The sequence below is a fragment of the Hordeum vulgare genome, chromosome 2H (assembly GCF_904849725.1).
Source record: "Hordeum vulgare subsp. vulgare chromosome 2H, MorexV3_pseudomolecules_assembly, whole genome shotgun sequence".
In the NCBI taxonomy this organism is placed as follows: domain Eukaryota; kingdom Viridiplantae; phylum Streptophyta; class Magnoliopsida; order Poales; family Poaceae; genus Hordeum; species Hordeum vulgare.
In genome coordinates this window covers 218,420,389-218,443,528 of record NC_058519.1, presented here as the reverse complement: position 1 = coordinate 218,443,528, position 23,140 = coordinate 218,420,389, and the positions used below count along the sequence as shown (strand labels likewise).

Below are 23,140 nucleotides of genomic sequence, written 5' to 3'. Positions count from 1 at the left end.
ACCCGAGTATGTGTAGACTGGGTTCGTTTTCCCATGCTCTGCTCTAGATGCGATGCAGAATTTCGGCAGCACCTCCCCGTTGTTCTCCTGATACACGTCTCGGCAATAAGCAGAGAGGATGTGTACCCGGAGAACAACACGGGAGGCACTGACGAAATTCCGCATCGGATCCGCAGCACAGCATACGGGAAAACAAACCCAATCTACACATACTCGGGCTGTCCATGGATAATGTTGGACAATTCAAAAGGATGGCAGTTATAAATATGCAAAGAAATGCATATTTATAGATGTCGCCCTTTCGAACGGGAGACGCATACTGGTCACGCATACTCATGATTGAAGAAACCTATAGCTAGCAAGTTTCATCGGCACGAAGACCGTGACAGAGCAAATTAAGGGGGTAGGAGGAGAAGTCATTTGTGCTCACCAACAAACGCAAGGACGGAGCTCGTCCAACGCACGTGGAGGTCGTCGAACAACTTCACATTGAAATTCACACGATCAACACAAATATGATGTTTTTATAATTAACATAATCAGAAAATATGTGACCTAACTCATAATTTACAAAACTATGACCCCGTGGGCCTCTAGAAGGCCAAAAAGCACCTTCTCGTTCAACAGAAGGCATAAGAGGTGTCGGGGGTCCGGGCTTAGTGGTGTCGGGAGTCAGTGACGTCGAGGGTCGGTGGTGTCGGGTGTCGGTGGTCAGGAGTTGGGTTAAATGCGTCGATGGTCGGGGGTCAGTGTCGTCGGGGGTCGAGGGTCACTAGCGTCGGGGGTTGGGGTCTTTTCGATCAACAAGAGGCCAAAGAGGTGTTGGGGGCCTGGGGTTGGGGGTTAGTGGCGTCGGGGGTCGGGGGTCGAGGGTTATTGGCATCGGGGGTCGGGGGTCGGGGGTCAATGGTGTCGGGTGTCGGGGGTCGGGAGTCGGGAGTCGGGGGTCGGGGGTCGGGGGTCAGTGGTGTCGGGCGTCGGGGGTCGGGGGTTGGGAGTCTGGTGTTAGTGGTGTCGGGGGTCGGGGGTCGAGGGTCGGGGGTTGGTGGCGTCGGGCGTCGAGGGTTGGTGGCGTCAGGCGTCGGGTGTTGGGGGTCAGTGGTGTCGGGTGTCGGGGGTCGGGAATCGGGTGTCAATGGCGTCAGGGGTCGGGGGTCGAGGGTCGGGGGTTGGTGGCGTCGGGCGTCGGGGGTCGTGGGCGGGGGGTCGGGGGTCGGGGTCCTTTTCTTTCTTCTTCTCCTCTCTCCTCTTTTTCTTCTTCTTCTTGTATATCCCTTGTGACCTCACTCGGCCTCCATAACTCTAACTTTCTATTAACCCCCGTTACTAGAAATGGAAACTATCTAGAATCTAGTGTTTTTTTAGATTTTTGCTTTCCTCCTTGAAAGAAGAGACCACCATTGCAAAAGCAAAAGAAGCAACCGATGCATATATCTCGGGATAACTTTCATTTCTTATATGTGCCACCGAAATTTTCTATTTTCCAAATGTTGCATCCATGACAAGGCGGGGCCGGGCCCACCTGTCATCGACACAGCGAGTGGCATGTATGTATCCTGTTGCAGCAGATTACTAAATTAATGGACAACACATCATCTTGAATTAATCACTTTTGCTTTGATATGATTTAATTAAGGTTGCTGGGAAGAAAGAAAAAGGCCTAGCTAGAGACTGAATCATCTCTTGTTCTGATCAGAAAATGTACATCAACTTGTGGAAGAACCATAAACTGCAAAACAAAACGAAGAGGCTCTAGGGCCTGTGACGACGCAAAATTGGCACTAGGTATCATTCCGATTTATGTGTTGGCTACACCTCAGATCCAAATGGACTCGCATGGTTCATGGATTCATCGTCGAAAGCTATCTAGAGTCAGGTACAAGGAAACTTCATCGCCAGATGCACTAAAATGAAAAAAGGAAAAAATGAACTCACCACGGAAGTTGCCGCGGGAGGGGTGTGGCTGCGGGGAGGGGGTGGCCGCAGGGAGGGGTCGCCGGGAGGGGTGTGCCCGTGGGGAGGGGTGTGGCCGCGGGGAGGGGGTGGCCGCGTGGAGGGTGTCGCCGCGGGGAGGGGAGCGCCGCGGGGAGGGGGTCGCCGGTGGGAGCGAGGCAGTGTGGCAGCGGGGGCGAGTGACAATGAGCGCGAGGGGGACAGAGAGACAATACTTTGGGGGGGACAGAGAGACAGTGAGCGAGAGGGGGAGAAGACAGCCGTTACACGGTCGGCCCCTTTGCCGTCCGCCCCCCGATGGCAAAGGCCCCCGCGGCAGACGACAAAGGCCGACACACGGCAAACGTAGCCTTCCGTCAGACACGGAGGCATGGGACCCACCCGTGCTCTTTGTCGTCTGCCCTTGGTCCCTTTGCCGTCCGCTGGCAGACGACAAAGGGCTGACAAATGGCAAATAGTATTTTTGCGATCAGTCCGCCCTTTGCCGCCCGCCTTGTGTCAACTGACGGCAAAGAGGTTCTTTGCCATCAGCCAGCAGACGGCAAAGAACTGGATTACTGTAGTGAATCATATAAAATTCATAAAAATGGTATCATATCACAAAATAACATTTTCACAAACGTTCTCAAAAGACAAAAATAATGCCACCATTGGATTCCTGGGATTTTTCTACCCCAAAATCATATATCACAAGCATATGTTACTCTAAAAAATTTACCACAATCCTAAAACAAAAATACACATAGCTAGTTATAATCTAGGCATATGCCAAATTTGGCATATTCCCTATATGGACAGAACTAGATATGGACATTACCCTATTTGGAATATTCCAGAAATGGGCTAATACAAACAAAACAAACATAAAAAATAAACCAGAGGTGGGGGTCCCACAGGCAGTGAGACCCCCCCCCCCCCCCCGAGGGTCACAAGTGGCCCCACGCCCAGTGTCAGCCTCCCACAAATTTCTTCACACGGAAAATAAAAGGGGAGCCGCGGGGATCAAACCCATGACCCCTAGTGGTGCGCTGCGCTCTTTACCACTGGGCTACGGTCCGGCTACTGATCCCAAAGGGGATCCATTCCTTAAGAATGGGCAAAAGGGTGCAGCTTCCCTCTTTCGACGGAGAAGGGATCGACGTTGTCGGCGACCAACGGGGCGGCTAGCTTATGGCGGGGTTGCGGTACCGAGTGGGGTTTCCATTCCCGCATCTACGAGGAGCTACGGCGCGGGGCTGCAGTGGCTCGAGCTCGAGCTCAAGCTCGGCTCGGGCATGGCGACACAGGCTAGACGGAGGGACGCATCGGAGCTTGCACGCGAGTGTGGGAGAGAGCTGCGGGGCTACGGGCGCGGATGGGCGCGCTGGAACGGGGGAGCGGCGGAAATGAAGCAGAAAAGCCCGAGGCTTTCCTTCTGAAGAACTTCAAAAGTTTGTCGGAGCATGGGGAACACAATGGAGACGTGACCATGGTGGTGTCTATGAAGGGCTAGCAACAAGGGAAATGTCGGGGATGGAAGAGCTGCTCACCCACTGTCCTTCTGGACACGAGGCCAAGGCCGAAGGCTGGCAGAATCGACGGCGGGGACCTCCCGACCTCTGGCGTCCTCGGGGCGGAGCAGATCCGAAGCAGCAGCAATACTAGCGGAGCAACGCTCGGCCTTCACGATCCCTCGCTGGCGAAGAGGAAGAAGAGGGCGACGCGGACGCAAGCGGCTCGACGGTGACAACTCGGGAGCAGGCTCAAAGGCCGCTGGTGATGGTGCGGACTCTATTCCCCTCGCTCCTTCGGGGCTGGAGCACGAGGTGAGGGGAAAGGCCCCTAGGTGGCGGCGGAACCGGGAAACCCTAGGGGGGCAGGCACGGACGTCGAGCTTAAATAGATAGGAACGAGACGGGATGGCCTTAGCGTCCGTGAGGCGCTTCACGGTGCACGCTCCCTGTTCCTACTGCAGGAGGTAGACGCCTTCAGGAGGGAGCAGGTGGTCGTTCGGGAGAATTGGCACAGAATGGCCCGAGGCCCAAGACGGGTTTGCGGTGCGGGTGCGCTGACCTGCTGCTGGGCCAGCGATGGTAAGGAGGTCCAGCTGGCTGCGGCACTCTTTCTCTATGAGGGAAACACAAAATGGTTTTTCCTTTTAATTAAACAACAACCATGATAAAATGCCAGGGAAGTTTGGGAAGGAATTGGAGTGAATACAAAATAGTTTTTGAGAACTGACTATAATTTTATAAAATTGGTTTAGGGAATTTTGAAAAATAATAATTAGACCACCTATTTATTACCATGATGTCGTTTTGCAAAAAGATACAAAAGGAAAATAACAACACGTGGCCAAGTACTATTTTAAAATATCTTACAGAATATTAGGCAAATTTGCAACAATTATGAGAGTGGTTTAGAGCAAGCAAAAATACCACCAATCATAGATTTGAATAAAAGAGAGGTGGAGGTGGTGAGCAAATGAATTCTTATGAAGGCAATCTACTAGAGCACTCCACCTCATGCAAGCACATCAACACCACAACACACATCCACACAACAACATATGATGCAAAAGTATGATTATGGAATGATTACATGATGCCATGATGCAAAAGAATTATATGAAGCAATTTATTAAATCAAACCACATGATTGCATACATGGAAGGTTCCCACATGGAATATATTACAAAGATGGCAAGGATTGCACTTGGGCTGTTATATCCCGCTTCCTGATTGGATCTGCCGACTCCATGCCAACGTCCTGCTTTTCCTCATCAGCTGTTTTCCATTGCCTTTCTATCTGCCTCCTTTGCAAGGTTGACCCCCTTTGGCTGATACTGTTCTTTCTTCCTTTGATTATTATTGCAACGCCTCCTTGTCCAAGCAGTAGTAGCTCGTGTGCGAAGGTTTTTGTAAACAAGGGCCGAGGGAGGGTGAACTCCATCACCGTGATCCTTGAACTCATGGCCCATCATCCCAGATACTTGGCACCAATCAGACAATTGCTCATACTTAACAACGAAGATCTCTCTTACAACTCTCCGGACTATTGAAGCAGCTTTCTTAAGAGGGTTGCATACATCCAAACACAATCTCGCACCATAAAAATTTCCTTCAAAATCAAAAGAGGATTGCTCGGAATTCGAACTCACCAAAATTCGAAGCCAAATCTTTAACCTTGCCATGGTAGGTAAGGGGAAGATCAATAATACGTGCCCAAATATCAAACTTGAAGAGCTCAATGGTAGTCGGCTTGGTGTACCCATCGTATGGTGCAATAATCACCGGATTACCTCTGAAGTGCCATGGTCCATCTTTGGTTATTGTCTCCCAATCACCAAGGCAGTAAAACTGCATGATGAACAAAATTTCCTCGAAAGTGATGAACAAAATTTCCTCGAAAAGGCAGAGGGGGGGGGAGGGTTGGTAGGTTTTTCTCAACAACGCTGCCGCATCGAGAGGAACAAAACCCTCACACATATATTTTCATGATCAAGATCTCCCATCAGATCTGCGGTTATTATCCTACTCACCGATCAGGCGAGCATAAGTAGTTGGCCCACGGCCCATATTAAAGGAAGAAGCCCACCACACATCGGCCCCTAGCTACCGATCGGGCGAGCAGGGGCAAGGAGGCGGCGGCGGGTGAGCAGCGGGAAGGCGGTGGCTGGCGAAGAGCAGCAAGGCACAGATTTCGGTGAAGGTAGAGCATTCTGTCATCGAAGATGGTGCACGTCGAGCTCGATCCTGCGGACGAGTGGTTCGAGTCCGACGTCTCAGAAGATATCTCCGACTACGAAGTTGGCGATGGCCTGGACTGGCTCGACGCCGTCGAGGGCCCTGATGGTTCAGCCCGTCCATCCGCCGCCTTCTCGACCGTAGGAGGCATGGTCAACGCGCGGAGACCGAACGCGCACGGCGGCGTGCTCTCCCGCCCCTTTCAGCCGCTCTCCAACCGCACGCAGAAGCTCGCTTCCCACATCCGGGCCACGCCCTTGGAGGTATGCAGCTTCAACTCTTCGCCTTAGAGCCTACGTGGTGAATTATATGCTTGTGCATGATATCAACTGTCTCGTGTTATGGTATACTTAACATAACGTTGTGTTTAATATCTCATGTGATGGATTTTGTATTATTTAGGAGTGGGAGGATAGAATGAGCGTGGGGATGTCAAATTCGGTAACGACTGCAATCGGGGACAGCATAAGGGGCACAGCAATTGGCAAAACAAGGAACCATGAGAAGGCTGATCGTGCTACGGTGGAACAGGTCTTTAAATGCTCTCTGCTAAGTTATATTTAAATTATTTATATTCTGTCCTATGCCTTTTGGAGCTGAGCATGTCTGCTTACACTTGCAATCTTGCATAATCCTGATGTTCCATTCCATTCCAATCGAGCTGGCATTCGTTTTAAGAACCTGCTTGGTCACAAAGTAGTTGGATTGTAGAGCTCAACACACACTTGTATTCACATCTCATGGGTATTTATACAACAGAGGTACAAGGGGGAGTGAGAGAGATCGTGGCAACGGCTGGCAGCGCATGGCGTGCATGCGACGGGATCGTGCGCAGGAAGCGCACTCGCCAGCCAAGGTGTTGCCGAGGGAGCCGGTCTAGGCAGTTGCCCCTCTGACTGAGCCTGCGCATGTGATGTGTGTGTAGGTGACTTCCAACAGCCCCCCGCAGCCGAAACGTGGGATTCCCGAACGTTGAGGTTGGACCGGAAGTCGAGGAAGAGGCTTGTTGGCTGCCCCTTGGTGAAGATGTCGGCGAACTGAGAGCTGGTGGGGACGTGAAGAACGCGCACCTCGCCGAGCGACACACGCTCACGGACGAAGTGTAAGTCAATCTCCACGTGCTTCGTGCGCTGGTGCTGAACTGGGTTCGACGACATGTACATGGCACTCACGTTGTCGCAGTAGATCACCGTAGCTCGCGCGGGGGCCTGGCGGAGCTCGCCAAGCAGCTGGCGCAACCGGACGGTCTCTGCAACGGCGTGCGTGACGGCACGGTACTCTGTCTCCGCGCTAGAACGCGAGATGGTATGTTGGCACTGCGAGGACCACGAGGCGAGGTTGCCGCCCAGGAAGACGCAATACCCGGAGGTGGAGCGACGAGTGTCGGGGCACCCCGCCCAGTCGGCATCGGAGTAAGCGATGATCTCGGTGGAGGCGGAGCGATGGAACTGCAAGCCAAGATGTGTCGTGCCACGGAGATAGCGCAGGATGCGCTTAAGCAGCTGGTAGTGCGAATCACGTGGAGCGTGCATGAAGAGGCAGCACTGCTGAACACCATAGGATAGGTCAGGCCGAGTGAGAGTGATGTACTGGAGGGCACCGGCGAGGCTGCGGTATAGGGACCGATCATGAAAGAGGGGTCCGGTGTCAGCTGGGAGCTTGCCATGTGTGTCGACGGGCGTGGATATGGGCTTGCAGTTGAGCATGCCGGCGCGATCGAGGATCTCAAGAGCATACTACTCCTGGGAGAGGAAGAGGCCGGCGGTGGTGGAGGCGACATTGATGCCGAGGAAGTGGTGTAATGGGCCAAGATCCGACATGGAGAATTCGCGGTGGAGCGAGGAGATGATGGAGTGGAGCAGGGAGGTGGTGCTGGCAGTGAGGATGATGTCATCAACGTATAACAGCAGATAGGCGAGCTGCGGGCCACGGCGAAGAATGAACAAGGAGTCGGACCGAGACGCCACAAAGACGAGCTGGAGTAGGTAGGTGGTGAACCGGGAGAACCACGCACAGGGCGCTTGCTTCAGCCCGTAGAGCGAGCGGTTCAAGCAGCAGACGCTCGAGGGTGCGGCGGTGTCGACGAAGCCGGAGGGCTGCTGAGCGTACACGGTCTCGGCGAGGTGACCATGCAAGAAGGCATTATTGACGTCGAGCTGGTGATCGGCCAAGGACGGTCTGGATCGTCGCCGGCTTGACCATGGGACTGAACGTCTCGCCGTAGTCAACGTCGGCCTGCTGGGTGAAGCTACGGAGCACCCAGCGGGCTTTGTAGCGCGCCAGGAAGCCATCAGGATGAAATTTGTGGCGGTAGATCCACTTGCCGCTGACCACGTTCAAACCTGCAGGACGAGCAACCAAATCCCAAGTGTTATTCTGCAAAAGCGCGTTATATTCTTCCAGCATAGCGCGGTGCCAGTTCGGGTCATTGAGAGCAGCGCGGTAGGAGGAGGGAATGGGGCTGATCGTGGTGGTGGCGGCGTGGAGGCTCAGCTGGAGTTTGGGTTGACGGAAGCCAGATTTGGCGTGGGTTCTCATGCCATGCACATTGGCGGGAGGAGCGACGGGCACAGCCCGAGCCGGCATGCAGGGAACAGGGGAAGGTGGCGTGGCTAGTGAGGCGGGGGGGAGGGCCGACAGGGGTGTCAGATGCAGCAGGAATGTCGGGAGAAGGCGGGCCGAGCGCAGATCCCGCGGTAGAGGCGCGTGGCGAGGCCAGGCGGGACGCGCCAGGAGGGGATCGAGGGGTGGTGGTTTGGTTGGGAGGCGCGAATCCCGCGGGAGTGGGGACGACAGGTGGCGGGTTGGCAGGTGGGATGGGTGATTGCGACGCGATGGGCGGGAGTGGCGCGGTATGAGGTAGGCGCGGCCTGTGCGCAGGTGGGATCAGGTGGCTAGGATCCTCTACGGCGGTAGATGCTGGTGGGAACGGTGCAGGAGCCGCGTGGAAGGGAAAAACTCCTTCGTCAAAAACAACATGCCGGGAGATGATCACCTTGCGAGTTTGTAAGTCGAGACAACGGTATCCTTTGTGCTTGAGTGGGTACCCAATGAAGACACAACAGACAGAACGAGGGGATAGTTTGTGGTCGGTGGTGGGGTAGACATTGGGAAAACACAAGCAACCAAAAACACGCTTGGTGGTGCGCCGGTTGAGAAGGTGGGTGGCGGTATGAAGGGCCTCGACCCAAAAGTTGGGGGGGGGGATGGGCATGGAGGAGAAGGGTGCGTAGGACGTCGTTGGTGGTGCGGATCATATGTTCAGCCTTGCCGTTTTGCGGCGAGGTGTAGGGGCATGATAGGCGTAGAGAGGAGCCGCGAGACGAAAGAAAACGACACAGCTCGGCGGTGAGAAACTCGCCACCGTTATCGCATTGCAGTCATTTGATGGTGGTATGAAATTGGGTGGCTACATATGCGAAAAATCGGAGCAACGTGGGGGACGTATCCGATTTGGTGTGCAAGGGGAACGCTCAAGAAAAATGGGTGAAGTCATCAAGGATGACGAGGTAGTAGAGATAGCCGGATGAACTAGCGACAGGTGACGTCCAGAGATCACAGTGAATAAGATCGAAGGCAGCAACAATGCATGTACGAGAGGAAGAAAATGGTATTCTTGATTGCTTGCCAAATTGGCAGGATGCACAAACATGGGAACCAAAACTAGTCTTATTACATGGTGATTGAAGAAAAGTTTTTGCTAAAACGGAAACGAAACTGTTGCTAAGATGCTCGGGGCGTTGGTGCCACAGGCCGCCGTCGACGGAGAGGATCTGTTGCACCGGTCCGGAGCTGAAGAAAGGGTACAAATCTCCATGGCTACTGGACGTCATTAGGATGCGCCGGGTTTTGAGGTCCTTCACAACAAAACCAATCAACACCTCCAAGAAGGGACACGATGATGACGATGCCGCTGCCAAGGGTTTCCCCCGGTACACGGCGAGGAGAAGGGAAGGGTAGCCCCCGACACCCTCGAGGAAGGTCCGACGGTACCCTTAGGCGCCACCGCGTCGGTGTCGGCCAGGCTGACAGGGATTTCTCCTGATCCTAACCTTCACCTTAGGCGCTCCGGAGTCCGCCACCATACCGACCACCACCCTGCACCAACATGATCTTGAAGCTTCTCACGATGTCTCACCACGACACTGCGAAGTGGGACATGCACAGCGAAGAGGAGTCGGGACTAGGAGCAACAGCACCGTCGGCATGCTGGAGGGCCCAACCTCCACCGTCAACGATGTTAACCGACCGGATGCCGCAGCAGGAGCATACCAGACCCATGGGCCCACAGGCCTGGTCGGGCGCTCAGATGCCCGTAAAGCTCCTGTTGCCGTGCTACAGAAGGTATGCCATCTGCATCGCCGCCCCCGATCTGAGCCTCTCTCCCACCTCACCATGCAGAAGGCATCATGGCCGCACCGGAGTCGGCCCACTAGGACCCAGATGGGGCCCTAAGGGCCCAGATCTGGGTCGGGGGCGCGTTGCCGGCCACCCTGCACCACCAGTCCTCCCCGCCGCCAAGGGAAGCGCCACCACCACGGCGGCCGTCGGCTCCCGCCACCAGGTCGCCAGGCCGCAGGCAATCAATCCGCACCGCCGCCTCCCCTGCCCCGAGAAGGAGGGACGCGCGTGCGAAAAGGAGGAGGGGAACGGAGGGAGGGGCTGCGCGGCGCCCCGGCCGCCTCCCGGGGAGACGCCACTAGGGCGCAAGTGGGGGAGGGGAGGGGGGCTCATTGCTTCTTTTTTACTACATTTTTAAGTTACTACATAAATTACATTTTAAATTCCATTCCATGTTTTGTTTAGTTAGATTATCTTCAGTCAACACAATTCCCTTGATTATCTAAAGGTGTCTACAAAATTATTTAATTGCACATGAACCATGCTAGCTATCAGATTCTGCCATAGTATGAGACTACTAGTACAATGCCCATGCGTTGCTACGGAACCATAAGAGATCATCGAAAGATGATGATGTCGTACGACTATTGCATGGTTTATCTCTCCCTAATAATAAAGTGCCGACTTCTTCTGTTGTCCGTCGTGCCACTTTTACAAAAAAGCCCCTGACGTTTCCTGAAATCAACCCGCAGTCCGGATTTAAGTCAGAAAACGAATCGTTTTTTTACATTTTACATAAAACCCCCTATATTTAATCAAAACTAACCCGCAGTTCCGGTCCGGTGCAGTCCAAAATATAAGTTGGTTTCAAATTGCCCCTAAAGTTGACTAAAATTACCCACCAATGCCACCTATAAGTCATAGAAAACGTTTCAAACAGGAAAATCTCCGGACTGGGCCGGCCCATGTAGGCACCTCCTATATTACGCTCTAGGCGTTGGAAAAAGATGCAACACACCTGTTTGGACCGGCCCATGCGTGGGCGCCTGTTTTTTGGTTTAGTTTTTTTATTTTTCTTTTCAGTTCCATTTTCTTTTTGTACTTTAAACAATTTAGAACTTCTAATAACTTTCTCAATTTTAAGAAACTGAGAATTTCGAAATAAAATATTCAAAAAAACATAAATATTTTGAGAATTCAAAAACTACTCAGGAGTTTTGAAAAATGTTTGCACATACAAAAAAATGTTTAAATTTTGAGAAAATGTTCATAAAATAAAAAATTTCAATGATTGTAAACAAAAGTCCGTGTAAAAATCTTAAAAACAGTTTGTGCCTCTGTTCTTAGTCCCGTTTTTTTCATTTTTCTGTTCCTTTTTTAATTTTAATAATTTAGAACTTTGAAAAACTTTTGCAATTTATAAAACTGAGAATTTTGAAATAAAAGTTTGAAGAAAACATAAAATGTTTGTGAATTCAAAAAATGCTCGGGATTTTTGTAAAAATATTCGCATATTCAGAATTTTTTTCATAATTTTGAGAACAATGTTGGTGAAAACAATAAAAGTCCATGATTTAAAAAAAAGTTTGTGTATTATTTTTTGAGTGCAATTGAAAAAATGTTTGCTAATTAAAAAATGTTCATGCATTTCAAGAAATGTCCTAAAATTTTAAAGACATAATATGATCAACACTATTGGAGATTTTAATTGTTTTTCTCCCGTTGCAACACACGGGCCCTTTTGCTAGTTATTAAAAAGAGAGCATAATTATAATAAAAGGTCATGTTGTAGGCATAGATGATTTTTAAGCGACCATTATAGGTCCTTCGCGAGATTTACAGTGAGATAACATTTTAAATTTTAAAACATAGGTGAATGGTCGTAGTAATTTGAATGCAAGATCGTGGATTTGGTAGGACAACGTCTACAACCATGTTGAAGTTGCAATGTGTTCGCTCTCTCCTCCGCACAAATAAATAAATGTGTTCACTCTCTTCTGTTATTCTATAGAACTGGAAGAATTGGTTGGGCAGAGAAATTAATATAAAGGCCATGGTTTTGAACTGGACTCGTATGAATTTATAATCTATGTTTTTATAAGAGTGTTATTCTCATATTAGGCTAGCAGTGTATTTGTTTATTTGGGATAGGTCTCACAAAATTGACATTTGTTTATTCTATCTTTTGAAAAGCTGCTAGTCTCACATGTGGATATAAGTGCATTTGTTTATTTGTATGGTCCCACATGTGAACTCACCACCAACTCTAACCTTTATAAGTAGGAAAAATGTTGGCTACTTAAGTGAAATATTCCGAGGTGATGTTCTCTAAATTATTTTGCTGATTGTAGCTTTTCATTAAGCCTGATTACCAAGTTAATTATCTTTTTTTTGTACATACGGCTGAGTGGTAGAAGTTTCTTCTCTTATACAAGCATTAACCATGCTCTTCCTGACGGTGAAGTATCGGTTACTTTACATTTACCTAATAACTTCATCAGTGAAGTAATTCGTTTATATGCAGGCCATTGACCCAAGAACACGCATGGTTCTGTTCAAGATGTTGAATCGTGGTTATTTCAATTATATAAATGGTTGCATTTCTACAGGGGAGGAGGTAAACACTAAAATGCAGTGCATGTGCTACTGAACTATTTCCTTCGATCTGTACATTTCTCTTTCCTGCAGACATAAAAACGTTAGGACGTTAATAAATGAAATACCAGCTCCTTGTTCGGTAAATAGGATAAAGAGAATGCTGCTTTATCTGCTGGTTTCAGTTATCTGTTTTCCCAATTGGGTATATCTACTTCATATTCGACATTAATCCTCTTTCTGTGCAGGCAAATGTCTATCATGCAACAAATATAGATGGCCAGGAGCTAGCAGTCAAAGTCTAGAAAACCTCGGTCCTTGTCTTTAAGTAAGATTCGATTCTTTACACTTGTTTGTTGTTCCCTATAGATTCTTGTTGAAACATACTGCAGTATTGTGTCATGTGATATGCTCTTTATCCTTTTTATACCTGTTAAAAGAATTGATCTGAAAAGGTGTGAATGACAGTTGTTTATTGTAGGGATAGAGACAGATATGTCCAAGGAGATTATCGTTTTAGATATGGTTACTGCAAGCATAATCCCCAGAAGATGGTTAAGACCTGGGCTGAAAAGGAAAAGAGAAATCTTATACGGTGGGATATATTTTCCTTGCCTTATTCATAATTTCATATTCTTGTTACTCTAGTAAGGAAGCTATTATTGCCGTGTTTAATAAGTTAGCGGAGCCCTGGTGCAGCGGTAAATTTGTTGCCTTTTGACCATGGGGTCACGTGTTTGAGTCCTCTTGCAGAAATGCAGGGAAAGGCTGCATACAAACAAAAGACCCAAAGTGGTTGGACCCTCCCCGTACCCTGCACAAGCGGGTGCTACGTGCACCGGACTGCATTTAAAAAAAGTCTATTGCCCCTTAATCTCTTGTTCTCTCATAATTTTCTAGTATTTAATCCATCTATTTCGTTATAGAGTGGGAGCAGCTAAAATTCGATGCCCAAAACCATTGCACTTGAGGCTTCATGTATTGGTGATGGAATTCATAGGTAACTCTACAACTTTCTTATGTAACAATGGTGTATTTGTAGTTATTTATTTTTTGTTGGAAACATGCTTATCTTGCGGGAAGAATAGAAGCATAGGTTATATATATTCTGATGCAAATTCTTGGGTTATTCTTCAGGGAAAGGAGGTTGGGCGGCTCCTCGTCTTAAGGATGCTGCTTTGACGGATGACAAGCTGCGTGAAGCTTACTTTGAGGTATATCCGTAGATGACAAGTCAAAACAATGTTCTCTCTTAACGGGATAGCTTTAAAAGGATCTGTCGTGGGAATGAACCTGACAGTAGAGGTGTAGGGTACGAAAGGAGAGGGCAGAGTCCTAGCTACGGCATGTTTGTACGCAAGATGTATGAGTTCATGCCCCTTTCGTAAAGGTAACAGCCCTACGTATCAGTGCTCGGGAGCTCTTGCAGTGTGGAATACGTGTTACAAGGGGTGCGAACCCTTGTGCCAGAGGGGAGGGATGGCTTATATAGAGTGCGCTACCCCTCATCAAGGCCCTAGCATCTAAGGGTTCGATCAATAGTGTTTAAAGGTGTACGTTACTGAATGCATCGACCAAGGAATGTCTCGAGCAGATCCATCCCCGTCACTCCGCCACGGACCAAGTTAACCACCTCGTTTACCAACATCCCCACCTCAGTCTTCTCATCATCAAACACCTTCATCGTCCTAGGAGCAGTCGGTCGCTCCAAGGTGAACGGAGGAAGGCCAGTCGACATGTTCGGAGACGCAATGTCATTGCAATAGAACCAAGTCGACTGCCAGTTCCGGACTGACTCAGAAGGGTCATCTGGGGATACGTACTCCTACTCCTCTTTTGGATCCCCAGACCACCACATAACTGGATGACGTGAGTCCTACTGTCACTCGGGTTTGCTTTCTTCACTGCTTGGGAGTGCACAAAGAAGATGTGTTTGAACAGTCCCAAGTGAGGAGGACATCCCAGAAAGCATTCACACAACGTGACGAATGCGGAGAGATACACGATGGAGTTGGGAGGAAGATGATGAAGTTGTGCACCAAAATAATACAGAAAGCCGCGGATGAAAGGATGAGGGGGCAGAGAGAAACCTCGCTCAATGTGAGTTAGGAGGAGGACTCGTTCCCCTTCACGGGGCCCCGGCTCGAGTTCTCCTTCTGGCAGCCTCCAAGACTTCTCGGCCACCATCCCATGCTCAACAAGCTCCAGATGTCCTCCTCCCGGATAGTGGACGGGAGAAAGTCTCCCTAGATCCACCCCGGCGGCAACGCAGTTCGGTCGCCTGGCTTCTTCGATTTCCCACCCTTGGCGCGCTCGAGCTGACTCGTCTTGCCCTTCGTCATTGCTGCAGCAGCGGAGACGAACCAAAGCATCACCTGCGAGACGGAGGTGGAGAGGAAGCGGGGAAGAATCAGAGGGAGGCACTGCCTCAACCCTAACGCCGGCCAGATTTATAAACGCCCGAGTGAGTCACTGACTGGTGGACCCCCGGATCTCTGGCTATCCCGATAACAGAGGAGACGCGTTACGTGGCGATAAAGGCGGCGCGATAATCGAGGCATCGCTGCCCCACTTGCCCTGGTTGTTCCGTCATCATCGCGCAACGCGCGTTACCCGAAATTTCGAAACCCGTGAAATCCGGACCTGACGAAGTGATCCGTCGCATCTCAAGATCTCGTCAACCACTTGGATCAACTTCAAGTGATTAAATTCACTCGGACGTGGTTCACAACAGAATCGATCAAGGTGAATGACGAAGATTTCAGTCGACACGAAGTTCTATCAAGCCCGGAAGTATGTTCAAGATCAATATGACTCGAAAGAGTCCGCATCGACCCCTTCCTCACTCGAACCCCGATCCATTCGGAGGCTAATGATGGGCATATGTACCTAGGATAGGGTCACATGCTTGACCTAGACGTCCTACCCAAGAGTACCTCATTAAAGACTTGATGGTCACGATGAAGATTCCGACTGGATAGCCATGGCATCTAAAGTCACTCGGTAAGAAGTCACCCGGAAGATGTTCCCCTTCACTCGACAACCAACTTCCACTCGGGAAGAAACCAGTCGACGTAGAAGACGAGAAGCCACTCCAGGGAGGCCAATAGGCGAGCGTTCGGCTGATCATCATGAATAGCATTAATTACATACATACATTATCAGTAAGTACACATTTAAACTCTATTGATCGAACACTTAGATGCTGGGGCCTTGATGAGGGGTAGCGCACTCTATATAAGCCACCCCTCCCCTCTGACACAAGGGTTCGCACCCCATGTAACACGTATTCCACACTGCGAGAGCTCCCGAGCACTAAGACGTAGGGCTGTTACCTCTACGAGAGGGGCCTGAACTCATACATCTTGCGTACTAGCTTGCCGTAGCTAGGACTCTGCCCTCTCCTTTCGTACCCTACACCTCTACTGTCAGGTTCATTCCCACGACAGGATCTGGACCATTAGCTATTGTATTGATGGTCCAACTGGATAGTTCAAAGTTGGAACTTATTATCCTTTTTATACAACTTAGCATTTGGAGTATGCTTTGTTGAAAGGGACGGTGATGCCGTGATGGTAGAAGAACCTTTTTAGCTATAACAAACTTCTTAATGTTGCACTTATTTTTCCCACTCCTCACTTGCTGGGTCATATTTTAGTCAACAACAACAAAGCCTTTTTGAGTCTTATTTTTGTCAGCACTTCAAAAATTTAGTGAAGTCCTATACAATACAAATACACACTAGTCTAGTTTTTCCGGACTGAAGAAAGGTCAACATTTTCTAAATATAACTTTTTTGAGGTGGCTTTGTAGTTCCACCTATTATAATGGTCATTTATATTTCCACAAATACTCGTGTAAAATATATTTTATGATGTTTATTCGCACTGTAGTCCCAGGCTCTAGCTTTCATTTATTCTGTTGCTGATGTGTATTACTCCCTCCGTTCCTAAATATAAGTCTTTCTAGAGGTTTCATTAGGGAACTACATACGGATGTATATAGACATACTTTAGAATGTAGATTCATTTATTTTGTTCCGTATGTAGCCTTTTACTGAAATCTCTTAAAAGACTTATATTTAGGAACGGAGGGAGTATAATATTCTCTGTACTATTAGTCATTATAGATTTGGTCATGCACTAGATTTGGGTTAAGAGAATCAAGACAGATGAAAGCTCTCATTTGTACTTACTGCACCATGTTTTCAGATTGTTACGATAATGAGGACACTTTACCAAAAGGGCAAGCTGGTCCATGGTGATTTGAGTGAATATAACATTCTTTACTTTGAGGTAATGAAAACCTGTTAATTGAGCCTTTTCCAGTAATCTTACCATTGTTCTAAAATACGGTTCTTATATCCCTCTTCTGTTTTGCAGGGCCACTTACATATCATTGATGTTTCACAATCAGTTGACCTTGATCACCCTTTGGTGTTGGATTTCTTAAAGGAAGATTGTTTGCATGTTTCTGTAAGTGAAAGCTGGATAGATCCCCACACATGTGTATATTTATAAATTGCTAACTCTTATATATGCAACATTTATGCAGGACTTCTTTAAGAAACGAGGTGTTGGTGTCATGACAGTAAGAAATCTATTTAATTTTATCATTGATCGAAACATTGCGGACGACGATGTAGATGATTACCTAGAAAAGGTATGTTGAATGGAGATAAATTGGCGATGGTGCATGCTGCATCAAGGATAAAGAAGAATCTAATGGGTTAGCTGTATTGTGTTAATCACAGGTTCAGCAAAAGATGTTGGAGAATGGAGATACACTTGCAAATGACGATGAAATATCTCCAACAGTCATGGTGCAGGTAAGATTAGTTGAACCGTCATCTGCTCATGTTTGCCATAAATGACAAGTAGGAGATGTTGCTGGCAGGCAAACTTGAACTTACTATGTTGTGGTACTCATCAACCAACCATTTTAGATGGATGATGTTCCTCTTGTTGGGCTTGGTGCATACTGTCCAGGAAGTCTTGTGTGTTTATGTTCATTTTTCCTAAACATGTTTGGACTAGCAGGCTGGGTTTAACAATAATTCACTTGATTTCTTTGTGTAGACGTTGGATTATGTGAAGCAGTGTGAGGCTGATATAGTCAACATGTCAATGTTGCAAAGCCCATCCTTCTTGGGTTATGAGCCACCAGCGGATAAGCTTTATAACCAGCCATTGCTAGGATTTGTGCGGGCTGAAAAAAACATGCGTCATAATGAAAAGCAGCAAGAAGAGTTGCCATATAATGCAGTGGATCTGCAAAATAAGTGGTCATTGCAAAGTAGTTGTGATAAAGATTTGGCTGATCCCAAGATGGGACCTGAGGAGAGGAAGGCTGCTCGGAAGGAGATGAAGAAGAAAGTGAAAGAAAAGAAGAGAGAAGATCGGAAGACAAAAGAGGCCAAAGGCCGTGAAGAAGAGGAAGAAGAAAATGGCAAAAGCAAAGTGCAAGCGGTAGCAATCTCTGTTGGCAACATTCGGCCAATTTATTCTTAATGGATTCCGTGAGATAGTGTTTAGTACAACGAGAAAGGGAGACGCTTCTCAAGTGATGACGCAATCAATTGTCACTGGATTCTCAGTCGTATTTTTATTGTTCTTTCCGCGTTTAAAACTGCACAGCCCTGAAGCGCAGCAGGTGTTCCAGCAACCTTGTAATTGGGGCCTTATGTCATTAGATTTAAAATTTCCAAGTAGTTTTGTTTTGCGACTTTCCAGCTAAGAATTTTTTTCTCTTCTTGCTTGTTTGATTACAAAGTGCCTCCAACCCATCCTGTTGCAGAGTTGTGAGATAGACAACTGTTTTTAAGAGTAATTGGCACTACCACTTCAGAGGTATTGGTCCCAGAAATTTACCGCTTCTATTTTTTTACTAAGGCATACCACTATTGTGTTAAATATTTGCTAAAAACTATGACTTTTAGTTAGTGACTGGTTTTGACGATTTAAAAGCGTTTATGACATGCGGGATTTAGAAGTGATGCTAAAAACTAGCACTTTAAGTTAGTTTTTAGCAAATATTTAGCACAATTGTGGTATGTTTTAGTAAAAAAATTAGAAGTGGTAGATTTGTGGAACCAATACCTCTAACGTGGTAGTTTTTTTGCTTGTCAATTACCCTTTTTGATGGAAAAAGTCTAGAGCACCCTCCACGTGAGTTTGTAACTGGATAGTGATCGGTTGTCTTTGGTCGTCTCGTGTGTTGTGATGGATCTTCCACTCGCGTGTCCTCTCCAGGCCGTGATGTCCCCTTCAATGTTAGTGACTCGCACTCCGCTGATTGTGACTCTCCTTTCGCTGACCAACATGACTGGCCCTTCGTCGACTTCTATGAGGCCTCTGTCGGCTATGGCTCGCTTCTACTGGTTGTGGTTCACACTTCAAAGCATTCATTTCCGATGCTCGGGTCAAGGATTTCGTCTGACCTGTACGAAGCCGTGGAAGTCGGTCAATGAGTAGTGCGTACGAGACTTTAAGATCCCCATCTTTGCGAGAGTGTGTTGCGAAACATAGTAGAAAACCCGAAGAATCTGCCCTACAAATCAAGTTTGGAGGATCACTATGAAGATGCAAGTATATATTGGATCTTGATTGGATTCTCCAAGTAACACAATGGAGAGGAGAGTTGGCGAAGAAAGTTGGTGTAGATTACAGAAATGTAGGATTTACAATCTCTCAACGGCGAGAATTTCTCCCTCGAGGAGTCCCTGGAACAAAGATCGAAGGCAAGATCTCTCTACGGATTGCACACACATACGAACTCATCGATCCGGTAACGCTTCGTCATCCAAGACTAAACGTTGTCCTTTGGGGTTGCCCCTCCCTCCTTTTTGTAATAGCCCCGGGACTAGCCGAGTTAGGGAGGGGGCACCTAAGGCTCACACACAAATTGGAGTCCCTCCTAGGGCCGGCGCCCCAAGTTGTGGTGCCCCACAACCCTGACCACAACAAAAGGGCTTGTCGCCAAGCAAAGGGTGGGGGTGCCCATTATTAGGCCTAAGGCCCATGTAGGGTTGCCTAACTTGGGCCAAGCCAAGTGGTAGCCATATGTGGCGCCTTATAAATCCAAGGGGCTCCAGAAAAATTTCGAGAGCCCTCCTATAGAAATATTTCTCCTTTGGAACTTTTCTGCTTACCCGGTTCTATCCGAAACACATCATGTCACTCCGTGAAAGCACAATTGCTCCCTAAGGTGGTTTTAGTAATTAATAACAACATATGTATCATTGAAGTAATGATTCTATCCAAGCATATTTCAGAAAAGTTCAAAGATGCGTTGGCTAAATGATTGTGAGGAGAAACCCCTTGGTGCAAGGAAAGGAATAGGATTGGCCAAGATTCAAGAAAGATGACTCTACATTTTATATTTGTGAGAAATCACTTTTGAGTCCATAGGAAAGCGAATACTATTAACGGGTAGTGAGGTATTTATGATGAATTGGTTGCTCAAGTGCTTAGAGATAGTCGCCAAAAAGACTCAACATTTCTCCCACAAAAATCTTTGTCCAAAGCCTTCACATTAAAATCGGTGCCACCAAGAATTCCATTTCGTCCCTACCGATTTTTCCACTGACATAAGCTTTGCCAAACCCTAATATCTCGGTACCACCAACTTTCATATCACTGCCACCGAAAGATAGTGACCAACTTTCTGGTATGTTGATTTCAAGAATCAAAAATTCCGAGTTCTGCAATCGGTCTCACCAAGATTTGGAAATTTCCCTCGGTCATCAAATCGGTACCACCGAGATTCATATATGAGTCTCACCGAGAATTCAAAAGTTGGCACATTTAGTGCAACTCGGTACCATCGAGGTTCGCTTCGGTGTCACCGAGTTGGGCAATAATGTTGCAACTGTTGGATTTTGGGAGATGCCTACATATACCCCTCCACCACCTCTCATTGGCAGAGGAAGCACTCAGAACACACACACACACACTTGCCATATCCATTTTTCTGAGAGAGAGCCACCTACTAATGTGTTGAGATCAAGAGATTCCAATCCATCCATTAGATACATCATCTCTAGCCTCCTTAAGTTGCTTTCTACCCAATCAATCTCTTCTACCCATGCCAAATATGTGAGAGAGTGATTGAATGTTGAGGATATTATCTTTGATGCACAAGAGCAACAGGTTCATCGTTCTACCACATCTATTACCTTTTGGAGGGTGGTGCCTCCTAGATTGGTTAGGTGTTGCTTGGGAGCCTCCTACTTCATGTTGTGGAGTTGAACATAGAAGTTTGTACGGGCAAGGAGATCGCCTACTTTGTGAAGATCTACCCGAGTGAGGCTAGTCCTGTGGGGATGTAAGCAATGGTGGAATAGACAAGGTCGCTTCTTCGTGGACCCCTTGTGGGTGGAGCCCTCAGTGGACTCTCAGAGCCTATATCCTCAGTGGGCTGAAGTCTGCACTAACGTGGAAGTACGATAGTACCACCTATTGAAACCACACCAAAAATTGTCGTGTCAACCTTTGCGTTTGATCTTCCTTCCCCACCCTCTACTTACATGTGCATGTCTTTACTTTCCGCTGCTATACTCTTAGATATACATGTGTAGGGTGAACTTGACTAGTCATAATTGCTAAAACATACCCACAACTAAAATTGGGAAAAGGCTAAGTTTTTATTTTGTCAAGTAGTCTAATCACCCCCTCTAGACATACTTTGGATCCTACAAGTGGTATCATAGCTTTGGTCTCCATTGCTTTGGTTTCACAACCTAGGAGAGTATGGCGTCTAGTGAGGGAAATGACCACCGTAGAGGTCCATATTTTGATGGTACAAACTTTGCTAGTTGGAAGCATAAGATGAAAATGCATATTTTTGGTCATAACCCTGCCGTTGGGGTTGTTGTTCATGTTGTTGTGCAAGGAGATTTTATCAATGATGGAAGGGAACCAGATCGCGATGCTACAGTGGAAGAATTGAAGATGTTGCAGTATGATGCTCAAGTCTGCGACATTCTGTTCAACTACTTGTGTCCCGAAGAATTCAAAAAAATCAGCCGCCTTGAGAATGCAAAGGAAATTTGGGATACCTTGGTTGGTATGCACGAAGGTACATAATTTGTCAAGGAATCTAACTTGGATGTGCTACAAAACCAGATTGACAAGTTCAAGATGAAGGATGGTGAAGGAGTTTCTCAGATGTACTCTAGGCTAGCTCTCATCACAAATGATATTGTCAGCTTAGGAAGCGAAGAGATGACTGACAAATTCATCATCAAGAAGATACTTAGAGCCTTGGATGGAAGATACGACACCGTGTGCACATTGATCCAAATGATGCCAAACTATAAGGATTTCAAGCCAACGAAAGTCATTGGAAGGATTGTCGCTCATGAAATGTCACTCAAGGACAAAGATGAGTTGCACAACAAGTCAAGCGGTGCTTACAAAGATTCAATCCCACTACTTCAAATGACAACCTTGTTACCAATGAAGAGATAAGCCTCATGGTCAGGAAACTCAACAAGTTCTACAAGAGTAGAGGCAAAGAGAGATGCTCTAGCTTAACACATTAAGAGAAGCGTTCATCTAGTCGTGATAGAAACTGCTACAATTGTGGAAATCCTGGGCACTCTTCGAATGAGTGCTCGGCTCCCCACAAACAAAGAGAAGATCCACATAGAATACGAAGCTCGAGAGAAGAGTCACCTCATAGAGAGAGAAGGAGTAGAGAAGATCGTTATGAACGAAGACACTCCCGGAGAAGTAAGGAATCGGATAAGAAGGACAAGTACACCAAGATCCACTAAGGAAGAAGACATCAAGCTCATGTTGTTGAATGGGTATCCGACTCCAAGTCCTACAACCAATCCGAGAGAATCTACCACTCCAACTCCGACTACAAACAAGATGAAGGTGTTGTCGGTCTTGCACTCATTTCCTCCAACTCCTATGTCATATTTGATTCACCAAATGAAGGGATTGGAAACTGCTTCATGGAAAAAGGCCCCAAGGTATCACACCTCAAGTACTTTGACTTTTATAGTGATGAGGATGACTTGTTAGGAGAAGATGACTTGCTCTTTGATAGAACTAGTGACAATGATAAAAATGAACTTGATAATAATCATGCTAGTCAAGAGAAGTCGAATGATGATGATAAGAAAGAGATTGAACGACTAACTAAAGAATTAAACACTCTTAAGTTAGCTCTTGAAACTACTCTAGAAGATCATAGAGAACTTGCAAGAACTCATGAGAAGCTACACTTCGAGAAGCTAAATTTAGAGCAAGAGCATGAGTTTCTCAAAGCAATCAATGATGACCTTTGAAAGAAGAGTTCTTCTTATCTAGCCAATACTCTTGTCTACTTTTGTTCCATAAGTTAAACCTAAGAAAACTAGTCACAAAGGCAAGAAAGTTTCTTCATCTGGTAACAACAATTCTAAAGTTAAATCAAATGATGTTGTTGCTAGTAGCTCTCTTGATTCTACTAGTGATTCTCTTAGCCAAATTACACTTGAGCAAGAAAATGATTTATTGAAAGGAATTATAGAG

At 47.3% G+C, this 23,140-nt stretch overlaps 1 pseudogene; it reads left to right on the top strand.

Annotated features, from left to right (window-relative positions):
• Positions 1-5,665: 5,665 nt before the first annotated feature.
• Positions 5,666-18,086, top strand: LOC123429957 (annotated as a pseudogene).
• The last annotated feature ends 5,054 nt before the right edge of the window (positions 18,087-23,140 follow it).